Below are 17974 nucleotides of genomic sequence, written 5' to 3'. Positions count from 1 at the left end.
ATACGTGGTGACAAATTCTGGCAACCTCAGTTTAAAAGCAATCAAAACAAACTATAAGCTACCAAATTTCAGGATCAATAGATTGCTAGCTTTTATTTACTGAAAAATAAAAAAATGAGAGCTATTTTTCACATTACTGATAAAAGTTTATCAGAAAATGGTTGAAATCAGCTCCTAGTTGGCAACTATTTTCGAAACTGCGTGAGTAACAATTCGGGAAACTTTTGCTGATATCTGAGGAAAATTGAATAAACACTTTAAACAATTTTTAGCATTATTTTTGGATCTAGTATAGGTACTTATGATTAAATACATCTAAAAAACTACTTTTTTCTACATTAAATGAAAATATTTTTGTTCAAGAAAAAGTACCTTCAGAGAATATGTTGGTACCGATATAAGTGCTGTACGGACAAGATTTTAACCGACTGAACACATGTAGCCATCTAAATTTTTTATTGTATCTGTTGATTTTAAATGAAATTTAAAATTCTGGTTGTTTATTTTGGATTAAGGATTTTTTTTTTGTTTTCTTCAAGCGTCATTGTTTTGTTTTCAAGGATGAAAGAAGAATTAAATTTATTTGAACCACTAGTTGTCAAAGCTTATTTTATTATTTTGAGTTTATTAGAATTTAACCCGAACTAGCCCGGATATTTGACATGAAATTTGGGAGAAGGCCGATCCCAAATTTTGTCTATAAAGCCCGGATTATGCCTGGATCTATAAACACTATTTTTGAAAACTCGAATTGAATCAAAAACAAAGTTTTATGCAACTTTTTTTTAATATCAAAGAACGGTTTTCAGGATTTGAAAATTATAATTTAAATTCTTCTGATATGTTCGATTCGTTTTTTTTTAATTTGTGGAATAATTGGGTTTTGACCAAAATTTTCGAGTATTGTCCGGAAGATTTTTAGATCAAATATTCTGGATTTTCCTGGCCCAGAGGCTATTTGATATTTTTCAATGAAGATACACCTGTAAATTATCCTTTCAAAAATAGATAACCTGTAGTTATTTCATAATTACTCTTCAATTCTGTATCCGAAGCTTGAAATTTTAAATATGAGGCCCTTGGAGCCAAAGTGCATAAAAGCTTAATGCGAGAAAACATGCTGTTAAATTGTTGTGTTTCCCATATATTTTACGAGAATTTGTATTTTTCTTTCAGACGTGAAAGTAGGTAAAATAATTCTCGAAATACAAAAAATCTCCAAATAATGTTTGAAATATGAAAAATCGTTTAGTATCATTAACTCAAAATCGACCATTTTGTCACTTATACCCCTTTGACTCTGAGAATCTCATATATGTTTATGTAAATCGATCTGTTGAGAAAAATTTACAGATAAAATCATGTTTGAGAAAGTTCCACCAATTCTAGTTGATTCAGAAGATGAAATCAATTTTTGTAGTATTGCTTATAATTTACTATTTTGCAACATATGATTAAGATACAAACATCCTTGTTTTCTTTTCCTACTTTTAAAGCGGCTTTTGTTAATTTTTATTTTTAATTTTTTCGTTATTTTATTTTGATCGCCGCTGGGATATATTCTTATTTAATTTTTTGGCATTTTTCCAAGCTCTACTTAAAATTGGTGTTATTTTTTTATTTATTATGTTTTTTGAGTTTTCAGTATTCAATTCATTAAGAATGTTTGAAATTTTTTTGTGTCGAACAAATTTTTCAATACTAACCACTTAATGAACGCCTCCTTTCAGTTGAACCAACAGAAACACAAATTCAGTACACTTGTTTCTATCACTGAAACTTTTCTCACAGAATATCTTCTTATCACAGTTTGAATTCTCTCCAGACGTATTTGTCAAGCAGCAACTGAGATTGGCTTCTTGATCACCAGGCCTTCATTTGCTTTCCATTAATAAAACACCTTTTTCACGATAAGTTGCAAATTTCGAATTCACTTTCCCCTAATCCTTTGCACCTTTCCAGTAAGCTTAATATTTCACCTTGTTGAGTACAAATTTTCACTTAAACTCCCTACACCACAGTTATGCCTCGAAGGGAAAAACAAACCGCACGCGTTCAAAGTCAACGTTCGACTGAGCAAAACATCGCAATCGTACTGTTCTTTATTCATCTCGCGTCCGGCACTTGACTGATGCCAATTGAATCAAGTTCTAGAGAATGAGTGTTGGATTCAACCTAGCTACCTATAGCTAAGCCGGCTTTTCAAACGTTCCGGCTCCTATCAACAACAGCTGCTTGAGCCAAAGGGTTGAAAAGCTCCTCGGGAGCTTTCGAGCGCCAATGCATGGGACGGGACGCCCACGATATGCGGCGTCGCCGGTTGAAGCACGTGTTTGATGAATTTTCGCGCGTGCGATGTTTTTTAACGTTTGAATTTTGTTGTAAAGAAAAATGAAAACTATGAATGGAAATCTCGCTTACAAAATTTTTATTGCTATTTCTAGCAGAAAAACAATCGAAAAAATTTTTGGGAGGTGTTAAAATTTAAGAATTTGAAATTTATATACAAAGCTTGCGGCGGTCTAGTGACCATTCTGTAGAGCAAAGCGTTTGGTCGTATGTGAGATATTGCAGTTTGAATGAAAGAAGTTCAAAGAGCCTTATTTTCATAGAATTTATGTATCACATGTTTCAAATACTTAAGAAACTGTTTAATGTCATCAGATAATAGAATGAAAAATAATCAAATCTTAAAATATAAAATTTTGAAGAAACAATGTCATTGGAGTTGAACGTTAGATATGTGTAAAGTACACAGCAAAAAAAAAAAAAATGTAACGATGGACGATGTAATTTCTGGAGACGTTGTAGTATTAGGGATTTCTGTTGAAATAATACATCTAAACGATGTACACAATGTGAATACGTCGTGTGGTGTAATATCACAACTTTCTGAGTAATATCGCATCAAGTAGTCAATGTTTTCTTCAATTGACGTTCAAATTTCTTTGTTTTCAAAAAGTTAGAATCGGATTACGGACCTCAGCTGTATTTGTTTGGCGTGTAAGTACTACCAAAATAAATAAAAATGTAAGCAAACCTATCGCTTTGAATATAATTTCCTAATTTTTCATTTTTAGGAAATTTGGCCCATTTTGCATCAGCGGTACAATACATATCAGATGGTTTCAAACAGCCGGATACATGCTGACGATGTAATATTAAGTAACATTTGCGACTCTAGTTATGTGCAGGTATTTGATGTAATTTCACAATACTTTTTTTTTGCTGTGTACACTGTAAATTTTTGCCACAATTTCCAGCAAAAAAAAATTGTTGGAAACGTTCAGCAATCCAAATTTTTGCTGGAAACCAGCAATCGGTTTTCGAATTGCTGGATGTTTCTGCATTCGGTTGTGTTCTTGTAATGTTTGCTGAAAAATCAGCAAGCGGTTTTCACATTGCTGGACTTTCCAGCAATTGATCTAGTTTGCTGGAAAATCAGCAATCGAGTTGTCAAATTGGAGTCTGTTTGTTTTCATACGCTGAAGCAAGGTGAGATTCTATTTTACGAATTTTGATTAAATTGATATCATCATTTTATTTTCCTCTATTTTCTAGCAAGTCAAGGGTGAGTTTTTCTTGGACAGATAGTATTCTCTAAAATATTCTAATCAAAGCTATTTTTACAGGTGGCGGATGATCAACACTTTGGCACAAAGCTGCCAGCCCAGAGCCGGTGTTATTGAAAAAATAATATCGGTTTCTGGAAATAAATATATCTCTTTACTGAAAAAAGGGAGGAAATAATTGTTTTATTGCTTAATATTTGCACAGCCAAATCAAAATTTAATTTGGAATTAAAATATAAATTTGATACTTAATACAGCCGGTTGTGTTGAAAGAAATAGCTGGTTTCCAGCAATCTGGATTGCTGATTTTCCAGCAATTTGAATTGCTGGAAACCAGCATTAACGTTTGCTGGAAAGTCAGCGGGACAAAAACCAGCAAAAATTTGCTGGTTTCCAGCAAAAAAAAATTTGCTGTGTAGGAGATATTCTTGCATGCACCCCAACTTCTGTTAAATTTTTTTCAGAAGCAACCCCGTTAAAATGGGAGCTGCAGCTGAAGTTTCGAATTTTACTATAAAGATGAGGTTATCTAACTATCTGAAACTTGATCTCTAAATCTTATTTCTAAAATATTTTATTTTACTCTGTTTCTGTGAGCTTTATGAGAAATTATGTGAAAATGTTTGTTTTTCTGGATTTCTCACCCTCTACATCCTTCAATGGAGAAAGCGCTCACATGCTACTTCATACTTTGATAAGTATTTTGATATCGCCAAACATAATTCTAACAAAAACTTGTTTCTTTGTCACCGATCCCACCCTGAAAAAAAGGGATTTAAACCCTAAAAAAAACCATGTATGACTGCCATTTCTCACTACTGGATGAAGGTAAGGTTCTTTAGTTATCTTGTCCATTTTTTCGAACTCAAAAACTCTCTCATATTAAAAGTTTCATTGACAGAATTGTTCTTCAGCCATACAACGAAATCCTTCCCTCCCCTTTACACACTGTAAGGTGCAGAGGTTCATAACATTCATAGAAACATTTTCGTACTCAAATACATAAATTTGATTAAATTATCTTGATAAGATCTCAACCTACCAACAAAACTGTATTAGAACGCTCTCACCCTTCCTATGCATTCACTCAAATACTTTTCCAGATAAATTTCGTTTCAGTTGATTTAAATGGTCTCGAGTTATGCACAAATTTGTATGGGAGGATCCCTCCTCTTTTCCTATACCCCAATGAAAAGAGGAAGGAGTCTCGAATAATGCCCTCCTTTGCTAAACTTAGAAAATATGCATTTTCACTTCTCGAGTTATGCAAAACTTTATTAGTGGGAATGCTTTTCTCCACATGCCCTACCCCCACTGTAAGAAATGAAATGGCTCAAATAATCATAAAAATATTTGTCGTATTGAAATACCATCCCAAGCTAAATTTGTTTCCATTTGATCGATTAGTTATTAAGTTATGAAAATATTAACATTGGATCAAGCGAGGAGTACCAAATATTCATAGAAATATTTCTCGCACTGAAATACCTTTCCATGTCAAATTTGTTTTCATTTGATCGATTAGCTTTTGAGTAATGCAAAAATTATATGGAGACTCCTTTTCTTTCCTATCCACGTTTTGGAAGGAATGAGGGGTCTAGCTGAAATAATCATAGAAACATTTTTCGTTTTTTAAACTTCCTTTCATGTGAAATTTGGTTTCACTTACTTTATTAGTTCTCGATTTATGTGAAAAAGAGATTTTCCAAATTATCGTAGAAACATTTCTCGTACCCAAATACACTCATAGAGAAAAGTGGGGCAAGAGTATGCACTTAGTTGTGTACTTATGGTATCTCTTCAAAGAACAAAGTATCGATTATAGTACTTAAACCAAATTAAAGTAAGGCTCTTAACCTTGATTGTAAGACGCAAAAAGTTTTGATTATGTTTGTAATCATTGATAAAAAATCATATTTTTCAAAAATTACCAAAGCGTACTCTTACCCCACCAGTGCAGCAGTGGGGCAAGAGTACGCATGAGGTGGGGCAAGAGTACGCATAAAATAAGCTCATTGTATTCCATTCTGGTCCGGTGTAAGTGAGGTCTTGAATCATTATAATCGTTTATTAAACAAAACAAAACCTTTATTTCATAAACAATAGTTAAAATAAAACAGTGTTTTTATGGGTAACGCTGTTCGCTTCAGCAAAGGCAAAGGCGAAGTGACGCAAATCACTGAAAGTCAGACCGTAAAAAGCACTGTGCAGCGCTCTGCAGTGATTTACGAGATCCTCTGACTGCTGAGGGGTAAAAACTGAAGTGAATTGTCCATGGCTTTAAGCACCGAATCCCTGATCGAGAAAATTGATTGTTATTCACAATTCAATACAAAAATATCTTCTGTTGATTACCTTCTTAAGGCGTTTACGCAAGGTTGATTCCGTCCTTCGATTCTCCGTCCTTCAACCGCTGCCTGGCGTTTTCCAGCATCTCCGGAGAGCAAATCTTCCGGCTGGTTTTCCCTTTTTACGTCCTGATTATTGAAAACATGATTATTCTTTGGGTTAGCTTTCCAAATGCTATCAAAAAGACGAAAGAAACCAATGCGTACTCTTGCCCCACCAAACGTGCGTACTCTTACCCCCTACGACCATTTGTGAAAAATGCTAAAAGTGTTAAATATTCCGATCATATCCTGGCTTGAGTGTTCCACAGATTTAATCTATATGAATTATGTGTCCTTTGTCACGTATGCAGATTTGATTAGAGAATTTCCACGAAGCGTAATAATGTTTCCAAATACGCATAAAATTACATAAAAATTGGAAAAACTAAAACTTATCTCATTTCTCCGACGTGCGCGAACCAAACCACAAACAAATAAACGTATGATCAGCTGACTCGATGACCTGTCGAACCGGTACAGTGTTGCTAGTTTCAGTGTTGTCGTTTACTGTAAAAGCCTAGTGCGTACTCTTTCCGCCTGCGTACTCTTGCCCCACTTTACTCTATGCCAAATTTGGTACCATTTGCTTGATCGGTTCTCGAGTTATGCATATATTTGTCATTTGTCTGGGAGACTCTCTCTCTTCCAGTAAGAGAGAGGGGTCCCAAAGATCAATAGGAACCTTTCATCGCCTCTAAAGCACCCACCTGCCAAGTTTCAAGCTAATCGGTTCTATAGTTTCCGAGTCTATAGGGAACAGAAAGATACTTTTATTATTATGCATATTACTATCACAAGATTTAAATTCAAGTTTGTAGAACGAACTTTAAATCCGAGTGGTTTCTTAGCATAGCTTTTTAAATTAAACAACGTTATTGTATCAAATCCAAATAAAAAAGCAATTTAAACATTTATTCACTTAAATTTAATTTCATATCTTACCATAGACACGCCCTTACATTTCTTAGTAAGCTTTCTGAAAGCATCTGCACTTCTATTCTACTCGACTAAAAAGCTTCAACAGCTCGAACGCTGTCAGTTCTGCTCGAATGGTCGGTACGCACATTAATGATTCACCGAACAAATAAGAACCGATTCCAACGAGACTTGTTGGCGCTTCTGTTTCAAGTGTTGATTGCATTAATCAATCACTTCAAGGTGAGAGCTTTGACTAGGGGGGGGTGGGTAGGGTGCACCATTCAGAGTCACTTCTCACACCTCCGCGACGCTTATAGATGAGGAAATTGATTATGATTGGAAAGTCATCTCTGGTAAACGGTAAAATGTCGTTAATCTAAATGGATTTTGTGGTTTGAATAAAGAAAATTTATTTAGATCATTGCTGTTGGTGAATAAATAGCATATTCTCATAAATTATTTTTTCTCAATCCTAAGATTATGGATCATTAATATAAATTGGTGAGATTATTGCAATTGAAAACTGTACATTTTGTTCTGTCTCCTTACTAAACTTTGTATATAAAGCTGTGAGTCGTGAATTTTTTTCAAAGTTTTTTTTAGCTTATTGTTCAGGAAGTTTTAGTGATATTTTTTTAATTTTTTACTTCGATTAAGGGGCCGTTCAGATACCACGTGGACAGAAAAATGAGATTTATGACCCCCTCCTCCCCCTCCGTGGACAAGCGTGGACATTTAGCAAACCCCTACCCCCCTCCCCGGATGTCCACGTGGACAGATTTGAAATAGTTTGTTTTTAAAAACCTATAATTTTACAGTTAGAAAACACCACTTGTTGATTCTCAACACGGTTGGTCACCTTAAATCTAACGTCACATCTTTTCAACCGGTTCTATTTTGAAGTACTATTCATGTCGCCAGTCTACCAAGTTTTGAGGCGTTGATATGTTTAGGAGGGAAAAGGTGTAATGGTAGATGACCCCATAATGTTCCGCCCTTATTCTCTTAACTTTCAATAAGTGTAGATGTTTTACCAAATAAAATGTTAACGTTGATTTTATTATGTTGTCGATAATGTGTTAATTTGTGAAAGCCGAGAAAGAATACGTTTCGCCGACATAGCTCGGGAAATACACCCTGGAATAAACATTTTGGTGCCGTGACCAGGATGTGGAAGCTTTCGCCAGGAGTTCATGACTCCTGCTATCGCGTAATGCCATTCCCCGTCCTGGAATTGAAACACAACAATCCTGGAACCATAGACCCGATCACGTTTGATGCATATGCCGTTACGACCCAGCCTACTTCAGCAACGAGTCCTGTTTCGAAGATCCCTATAGCCCGTACCCGATCAGTAAAGCGATTCCGGATGGATGGTACTGGTATTTATGGTCGAATATCAGCCATCCGGAAACCTGCCGTACTGGCTGCCAGCCAGCCAGTACTCTCTTTGGAAATACTAGGCGTGTATTCCGAAGTATGTGAGCCGTTTACTGATCACGATGTTTCCGAGAAGCCGTTCGAAACCATTCTCATACCTACCGACTGATCCAGCTTAGTTCCTGTACAGTAAACGACCCGAATGGGTTGCACTGATATCCTCAACATCAGCCATTCGGGGACCTGCCGTGCTGACTGCCAGTCAGCACTCCCTTCGTACAAACAATCGAAGGTAGTGTGCCGTTTGCTGTCCAAGATGTTCGCCAAGTCCAGAATTCCAAACATGTCCCAGAAGTTCCGATGGTCCAATCTTCCCATGTCCCGCTGCTACCAGTTGTCCGAGGTACCTACCAGTTCCGATGCTTACAGGATTCGCCAGCAACATACGAACCCGAAATTTTGCCCGCTTCGAAGGCAGAAGAAAATGTTGTGTTGTGAAATTGCTCGCAAAAATCAACACCAAAACAAAGCTAGGGCTACCAATTTAAAAACATTTGTTTTTGCTGGCCGGTATGTTGATTCTCAACACGGTTGGTCACCTTAAATCTAACGTCACATCTTTTCAACCGGTTCTATTTTGAAGTACTATTCATGTCGCCAGTCTACCAAGTTTTGAGGCGTTGATATGTTTAGGAGGGAAAAGGTGTAATGGTAGATGACCCCATAATGTTCCGCTCTTATTCTCTTAACTTTCAATAAGTGTAGATGTTTTACCAAATAAAATGTTAACGTTAATTTTATTATGTTGTCGATAATGTGTTAATTTGTGAAAGCCGAGAAAGAATACGTTTCGCCGACATAGCTCGGGAAATACACCCTGGAATAAACACCACTTTTGCCTTTTTATGGAAATGGCTGATTTTGAAAAACCGAATAAGAATTTCCTGATATAACCAAATTCAAATTTCTGAATAATAATATTTATCACTAGCTTTCAAGTAGCTACTAATTGTGTAAACTTAAACTGGAAAGCTTTACCATTTTAAGATTTTTATTTAAACATCTTAATATTTATTCACCTTTAGAAAATATTTTGAAAGTAAGTATGTCCACGTGGACATGACCCAAACCCCTACCCCCCTCTCCGTGGACAAGCGTGGACATTTCCATACCCCCCCCCCCTCTAAGTTGTCGACGTGGTATGTGAACGGCCCCTAAGAGTGTATTAGAAATTTCCGATTTAGTGGCATAAAAGATTTTTGGTATATACCGGTGCATGTTTTTCTGCCTGCAAATCACTTCGAGCTATATTGAATAGTGAATATAAAGGGGTTTGTCCATCAATCGATAGAATGCTTTATGCATGCTATCAGCACCTTTGAGCACAAGGTAGAGAAAGACATACAGAAGTTAAATAAAACAGACCAAACCAGAGCTTAGAGTTGGAAGCATTCATCACAAAAGAAAATAAAAAGACTAATCTATCAGTAGGGTGATTTGCCAATCGTTGCACAGCTAAGCACATGATTTTGGTGTTTATGCTGTATTTTAGTCATTTCAACCAAATTCACTCGATTTTTTTTTGTCGATGCACACATACAGGATTGGTCGACAAGATCCAGAAGTTCAAGTGTTTGAAAAAAGTGACATAAAAATTTAAAAAATCATTTAAAACAGCTTGTCTGTGCCCAATAGTTGCACAGGCAAATTTGATGTTGTGCCTAATGATGTCCGATTTTTTCCAATGGTTGCACATTTTAAAAATCAGTCACGATGAGGTCGAATAGGCTGATATTTGTTACGGAAGCTTATTATGAGAACTTCTAAAACAAATGCAATCTAATTTTTAGACGGTCCTGATGAGGGGGGGGGAGTGGAGGGGGGGGGTATTCCATATAAACCGTCCAATGCACTTTCCAATTCCAATTCGGCCTCAAAAAAAACACAAAGCCGCCGGTTTGAGTGTTTGGAATAGCATTTATCTCACGTGAAGTTTTCAGAATCTCACCTCTTAATTTACCCGAAGCCATTTGAGTGGAGTGTTATTTAACCTAATTTGCCCAATGTTGAGCCTTTTTCTTTATATGTCCTACCAACATAAAACTTTATGTCTTTAAAATCCCATAGAATGAACTGAAAGGAATTTAATGCTTAATTTTTAAGTGGCAATCAACAGGTGAAAAGATTAGAGAACGTGATCTGTTTTGCCCCCTTTTACCCCTATGAAGAAGATGCGATTTTATAAAACAAATGTTTTAGGATTCACTTGGAAGTCGATCGATTTTTACATAATGAATTTCAATTTAAAACTTGAAAATGGACACCACCACGCCCAAAGTTTCAGATCGTTCGACAAATTTATGCTCATGATATACAGTTTTGTATAAGAATTTTTTTTCGAAAAGTTTATTGATTTAAATATCTTTTTCATATAAGTGGGAAACAATCACATCACATAGAAATGCTTCCCAAGAGTTTTCCGGCTGAAAAACCGTTTTGGATCAAAGTTTTCCTCCTGTACAATATTCTGACAATATTAATAACAATATCAAGGGGATCGCTGTTGACATGGAATAAATTCTTTTAGATTTGTCGTCACGAAATTAGAGAAACAGATTTTTTCAGAACAGCTTTAAGATTCTTTACATAAAATGTTGAGTAAATAGTCGGGATAAAGGATTTCAAAATAAATCTGATGACAAAGTAGTCTCTCAAAGCCAATGCAGTTGAGTTAACTTTGACACTTTTCAGACAATGCAAATTTCCCGACTTTCATACATACATAAGTTTTTTTCAACGAGTTTAATAATTTCAGAAATTTATTTTTAAGATTTGACGGTAGAAAAAACAAACTTATTGATATATAAAGTGTCTTTGAATTATTGAATTATTTATTAAAAATCAGATTGAGTGCAAGAAATGTCATATCAAGAGACAATTCGAGTTGTTTTAGTTGCATGTATGACAATTTGTATGCAAGAAGACTTTTTGCATATACAGTAAATTCAAATAAGTTTGAAATGAATTTTGATTTAAATTATTGATTTTGCCCATTCTTAAGATTAATTGTTTGCCAGCATGAGAAGAAGCAAAGTATTTTATGAAAAAAGTTATAACCATTTCGAAATAAAAATCGTAATCCATTGACAAGTATTGTAAAATTGCAGGAATTGCTTTCTGAAGCTTTCAATAATTTCATGACATGTTTTTGCGAAAGTTTTAAATCATCACATTTATTGGCTATGCAAAGCAGTATAATGCTATTCTTATTATTATCCTATGGTTAACCAGCTTTCAAATTAGCTGTCAAAACACTAAAATTAAATTTTTTTTACCTATTTTGAATTTTTTGTATGGCAACCAATATCATTTCTGGGGTACAAGTAAGGTTTAGTTTTTGTTCACATGCAATGTATTGCAAGAACCAAGAACTATTTTAAAAATACAAAATTATGTTTTTTGAACTTTCAGTACATCTCTGATGGTTTTTGAATTAAAATTTGGATTTTTCCGTACAAGCCTCCTTATTAATTCAAAACACGTTGTTATAAATCAGGACTTAATCAATCGCTTCCAAAATTTTTATTGCTATTTTTAGCTGTAAAAACAACCAAACAAAGTTATTGGAGGTATACGAATTTATAAATTTGAAATTTCCAAACAAATTTTGCAGCGGAATTATGTACAACAATGGGGCAGGAGGAGATTGAGCGGACCAATTGTTGCACGATCCAACATATTTTCTGGTTAAGTATGGATCATAATTTTTTTCGAAATCATGGTGTTAAAATTGACCAACAAACGTTTCATATAGAAAACTGATACGAAAAATGTTTATTTCTGACGTAAAACCTTATTTGCCATATAAGGAATGTTAAGGTTTTTGTTAACAATTGGCACAAAAACCGCGCTAAAAAAACCAGAAAAAATAAAACTGTCGTAAGATACACACTTACCAGCAGAAAATATCACAAAAGCCTCATTTCATCAGAACACATTCCGAAGTACATGATTCAGTATTATTATTGAGGAAAAGTCGAAAAACAGCTGAAATATTGACAATTAAAGTCATGCTGTGCAACAATGGGTTAGGGGACAACGATTGGCAAATCACCCTAGTATGAAGGGTAAGTGACGGAAGCATGGTAGTTTGTTATTCTCTAGAAAAAGAATTGCTCATTCTAACGTTATCGATTTTGTTTGAATTAAATTTTCATCCGGGTTGTTACGAAATTGTAGGTACTGTAAGCAGGAGGAACTATGATCACTTTTTTCCATTAATTTTTAATATTTTGGAAGTAATACCTAAAAGTTTTCAAATACTTACTGAGGTGAGGAGTATAAAACATGATCATTGATTGCAGTAAATTCAAACGACATTGGTGGTTATAATTAAATGTTTGTTACAAAACCAGATTTCGAGTTTCGGGGTATTTTGATCACTATGGTTTTTACGTACCTCAACATCTTCGAAATTATTGTTATGGTGCCATTTAGCATAGAAGGCATAAACATCAATAACAGTAATTTATGTTAGGACAAAATTGATTTTTTCAATGTTTTTTTTTTTCAAGAACATTTATAATCGAAAGATGGACAACGTTACTGCATTCATCAAGGTGTAAAAATAATAAACATTTCTCAGTTCCTTTTGGTTTAAAAAACAAATGAAATTTTACGATCATGAAATTCCCTAGGTCCTCGCACTGTTCCCATGTCCTTTTTTTCAAATTGAACCATTTGATAGGGTTTTAACCATTTTTTGCTATACGGGCTTTCTCATGGAAAATCACATTTTTTTCAATATCCAAAATGTTTCACCAAATGACCATACAAATAACACTTAAACTAAACCTACACAAAGAAAAAAAGTTGAACTTTCACATAAAACAACCCAATTGCTCCTAAATGCCTCAATTTGATCAGGAGAGATGTTTGTAAGTGATGCTTCGAAAAATCAGATATTTTATGATTTAAAAATTACATTTTAAGTAATACAGACCCCGTTCGTTTTTGGCAACACGCCCGTAAATTTAATGTTGCCAAAATCGAATGTTGCCAAAATCGAGCGGTTTTTTTTGTCACTTTTTTATTTTTGATTTTTATTTCAAATTAGTCAAAATTGATGAAAAACCTTATATTAGCATAATTTTTTTCAATTTGACTGAATTATATTAGTTTTAAGCAGTAAAACATGGAAAAGTTCATGTTTTTACTGTTTAAAATTAAGCCGAATCGAAAAATTTTATGCTAATATTACATTTTACATTAATTTTGATCAATTTGAAACTAAAATAAAAAATAAAAATGAAACAAAAAAATACGTCTTTTTTGGATGTTGCCAAAAAGATGTGTCAAAAATCTTCTAATAAAAACCCAATTTTGCTTATATGTCTCAATTCATAGGCTTTCAAACGTAGTAAACAGTTTTCAGATATTTTAAATTTTTACTTAGTTAATGATGATTATCTGCATAAATTTCATGTTGATCAAAGTTACCCCGGTGATCAAAGTTCCTTTAGTTCACGGTACTTTTCGTTTTGAGATCTGAGCCTGAAGAAACTTGTGAAACCAATATGGTTTAAATTTAATTCATTGAGTTTGCCCTTATTTCTTTCGAAAACTCATAAATTATACAGGTTCAAACAGGTTCATTTTTTAGTTCTGTCAACAACCCAAAGTGCCAATTTTAATTGATTTAAGTGGTATGAAGTTGAATTTTAAATCTACATAATTCACAAATTTGCTCGACAAGAAAAAAATTTAACACCATTTGAAAATTGCACAATCAAGAGTTTAAATCAAGAATAATTTTTCTGCAACATCGTGAGTTGAGATCAGTTCAATACGGGAATTGAAAAAAAAGTACATGAATTAAAATGTGACGCGATTTTCCAAAATGCCATAAAAAATGAAAATAGGTATATGATTAAAAACTGGGAATATTATTTTTTGAAGATAAAGATACAGAAATCAATTGAAATCCACTGAGAATCGATTGGTTCATAATTATAATCAATACATACATACATATACTCAAATTAACTTTCAATTGTTTTTTGTCTTATTTACGAAATTTGATCATTAATACTTTGTATCCGGTTTTTCTTTAATATAACACAAATTTGTGAAAAAAAAACTGTTTTAAAACAGTACCAAATCTGAAATTTCATTACGTTTACAAACGATTAAAATAGTAGAAAAGTGACAAGTGATTAAAATAAGCGATAAGGAATCTGATAAGAAACATTACACGCAAATACTAAATTTGGTTTTGCATTAACTGTACATATTGCCCCGGGGTTCTCGGATTCCCAAAATTCCTTCGAAAAAAGGTAAAGGTGTTTTATATGCAAAGTACCTCAAGCAGAATTATTAGATTTTGAATGTTTCAGATTGTTAATTCTATTTTAGTTTATGGCATATCGGGAAATTCTAACTAGAGAGTAATTAAGACAAAAATGAAAATTGATAGGTGAAAAGGTCAAAGCTAGAGCGCTTTGGGTAGAAAAACCGAAAAGATGGTGAAATAGATGAGAGCTAAAGGCTTTGTGCTATCAACAGCATTAAACTACTTGTGTGGTTCTTTGCCCACCACCTATTAATTTTCACTTCTGTCTTAAATATTTACTCTCTAACTAGAATTATAATTTTAAACTTAAATAAGAATACATCCCAGCGACGATCAAAATAAGATAACTTTTTACGAAAACATTTTTTAATAGTTCTTTCCGTCTGTAATTTTTTTAACGTAACTTTGTTAAACATATTTTAATCTTTTAAAATTTTACTAGCATTCTGATAAAAGCCACTAAATACTAGAAAGAATTCTTCATTTCAAAATGAGATATCTGGAAATAATACCAGTTTGGAGATATTCTTTATTTGACAGGCAGCTTTTAACACAATTTCTTCTATAGCTCTCCGAAAACTGATTGCTTTATTTTTAAACTAACTGACTGCCGACTTGCTACACCTTGTTAAATGGATGGCAATTTAAATAATGATTTGAATTTAGATGTTTAACCCCTCATTTCATAAAGTAACAAATTTGCATGTATAGAAAGAGGGAAAAATCTTTTTTTATTCTAGTTTTTTTTCTTGATGTACTCATCATTTTTTACTGTTTTAAATGATTTTTAAGGAAAAATAAAAAATCATGAAATGAAGGGTTAACATTACTTTACCTATAATTTAATTTCAATATAATTAAAAATCAACCTCTTGAAATGAAAGCTGAAAACTGAGTTTCGAATTGCCATACACATAAACTGCCGCTATTCGCAAGACTGTCCCATATGCATTTTCATCATTTTTAAGTTTAAATATGTCTAAAATCGTTCTTATGCAGTTCGTTCTTCAATGTAGACTAAAAACATTCCTACTTTGCTCTCAACATATATGAAAAAATACCAATCCATGTCTGTCCCATAACAAATATACCCGCATGTCTGTCCCATATGTCTGTTTTATAGCTTCAAAATTGCGTCTCTAATCTACGTTAAATTTACAAATATTCATACAAGGTGTGTGACAAAATGAGCATTCATTAAAACTACGAAAGTTAGACTATATGAAACAGCACATTGAATTCAAAAATAACAATTTCCAAAATTTCTACAAGCTTAGTTTAGCATTTTGGGTAAATTCCACCAAATTGATTGTTTTTTATTTCGTATGAGGCTTATTGGATTGTTCGTTCTAAAACATGGGAAATAGTCAGCTAGTCATATTTTCTAATGTTTTTGTCATGCTGTTAGCTGCTGTTGCTGCTTGGAATTTTTAAAATCTATGAACCAAAATAGGCGTACATTGTAGCACACGCTTAAGTCATATTGAATTGATTTTTTTCATTATATATTTGCAGCCCAGATGCTTTGCTGTTTCTGTTTCATCGATTATTTAATTAGCATTTCTAGTCTTTCTTAAAAGATCATCGGTCAGTAAACTTTCGTAAAGGTGAAGGTACAGGTTGCTTAATTTATGGAACGTTGTTATTTATTTTATTTTAGACATACTCAATTATAATAAACTTACGTTATCTTTATCTTGAACATCCTTTCAAACTTATTTTCATCAGTAAACAGTCAGTAAAGTGAATAACATAGCGCAGATAGTAACGTTGTTTTTTACATGGGACAGACTTGCCGGCAGCGGCAGTACAAGAAATTTTTATTTTCTTATAATTTTTTTTTCCAATCATTATTTTGTATCAGAAATTAAGACTGTATTTATTAATTCTTATGTTCCTAAATTCTACCGCAAGAAATTATTTAATTGAATGAAGAACCTCTCTCACGCCATATTTTATCCATTTGCTTAATCAGTTTTCTAATTATTAACAAAAAAATATTATTAAGTCCCCCTGTTAAATAATCATGGAAACATCTCTCGTAACCAATTCCCTTCTGAGTGCACCTCTCACGTTTTTCTTTCTCCCCACTGAAAAGAAGGGATGAGTTTTAAATAGTTATTTTTTGTTCCATATATTCTCTCATGCATAATTTGGTTCAATTTACTAAACCAAAATTCGAAGTAGGTGTGCATAAAATTGTATCAAAGCCCCCCTCTTCTTAATTTACCTCTTATTTGAATGAGAGATGGTTCCCAAATAAGCAAAGAAACATTTCTCTTTCTAAAAGACCCCCATGCTCAATTGGTTTTCTTTCGTTTGATTAATTCTATTGATATGCGATAAAAAAAAATGTAAGGCTTCTGTCTCCTCTTCCTATCTCCCTTAATGGAAGAAAGGGGGGCATCAGATAATCATAAAATAATGCTCGTACCTGAATAACTATCCAAATATGTACTTAGAGCGCTGCGAAAAAAACTTCTTTTTGCTCCCATATGCTTTTTCGATGCCTTTCGAGAAGATTTGATTGATTCCTTAATTAGCGCAACGAGTTTCAATTTTGTATGGAAATTTGTACGGAAGAAGAACTTTTTGCTCTCAATGAGAACATTCAAATATGCTTGAAATAAAGTTAGTCTTTTATTGTTTTGACTATTGGGGATTTTTTTTTATTATCTGACAATTTGCGCCGGGGGTCTTCAGATTTTCCCCAAAATTGAAAATTTGGTTCATTTTTGCGACTTAAAAACACATGTATTTTTTCAGATTTCTAAAATTTTTATTTTTTGAGTTAGCTTCGGTTAGATTTTTTTGTAAATAAAAAATAACCATTTTTCAAAGCTACATAACTCTGTTGTTTCTCAACGGACATTATAAAACAGCACATCAAAATGCATTGAAATTTTATCAGCTTTCCAAATAGAATAGTTTAAAAAAATTAAATAGTGACCTTCAACATGAAAAGTTGTAAATAAACTTTAAATGGCGTCTAAAAGTACCGTCTGCACCACCGAATATTTTGTAAAAAATACCATTGTATAGCTCGATTCATGATGCAACTTTCATCTGAAGGCACCAAAGTGGGCCATTAACACCTTGAAGAGTTATGAAAGAAATAACGACAATAAATCTCTTTTTTTGCATCGAAAACAAATAATGGTCGAACAACTGCACTCACATATGGAGATAGCAAGCACTTCTAACAACATGGAAACAAAAGAACTTACCAAAACAGGTAAAAAACACTACTTTGTCGTGCTTTGTAGAGTGTTTGCAGCAAAACTGACTTATAATTTTAACCAAAATTCTGAGTATCGTATTGTTTATGTGATATAACTTTTACAACCTGGTCATATCTATAT

At 33.4% G+C, this 17974-nt stretch overlaps 1 protein-coding gene across 2 annotated transcripts in view; it reads right to left on the bottom strand.

Moving 5' to 3' along the window:
- The window catches only part of LOC129746548 (sodium-dependent nutrient amino acid transporter 1-like), an 82257-nt gene extending 80199 nt beyond the window's left edge, over positions 1 to 2058 (bottom strand). For both annotated transcript variants that reach the window (XM_055740240.1, XM_055740242.1), the window contains exon 1: positions 1707 to 2058. The gene's annotated coding sequence lies outside the window, so the exon portion shown is untranslated. The remainder of the gene's footprint in view (positions 1 to 1706) is intronic.
- Between the last annotated feature and the right edge of the window lie 15916 nt (positions 2059 to 17974).

This window comes from Uranotaenia lowii, chromosome 2, assembly GCF_029784155.1.
Source record: "Uranotaenia lowii strain MFRU-FL chromosome 2, ASM2978415v1, whole genome shotgun sequence".
Classification (NCBI taxonomy): Eukaryota; Metazoa; Arthropoda; class Insecta; order Diptera; family Culicidae; genus Uranotaenia; species Uranotaenia lowii.
Note: the sequence above shows the minus strand (reverse complement) of the source record. Positions and strands in the feature narration are given on the sequence as shown.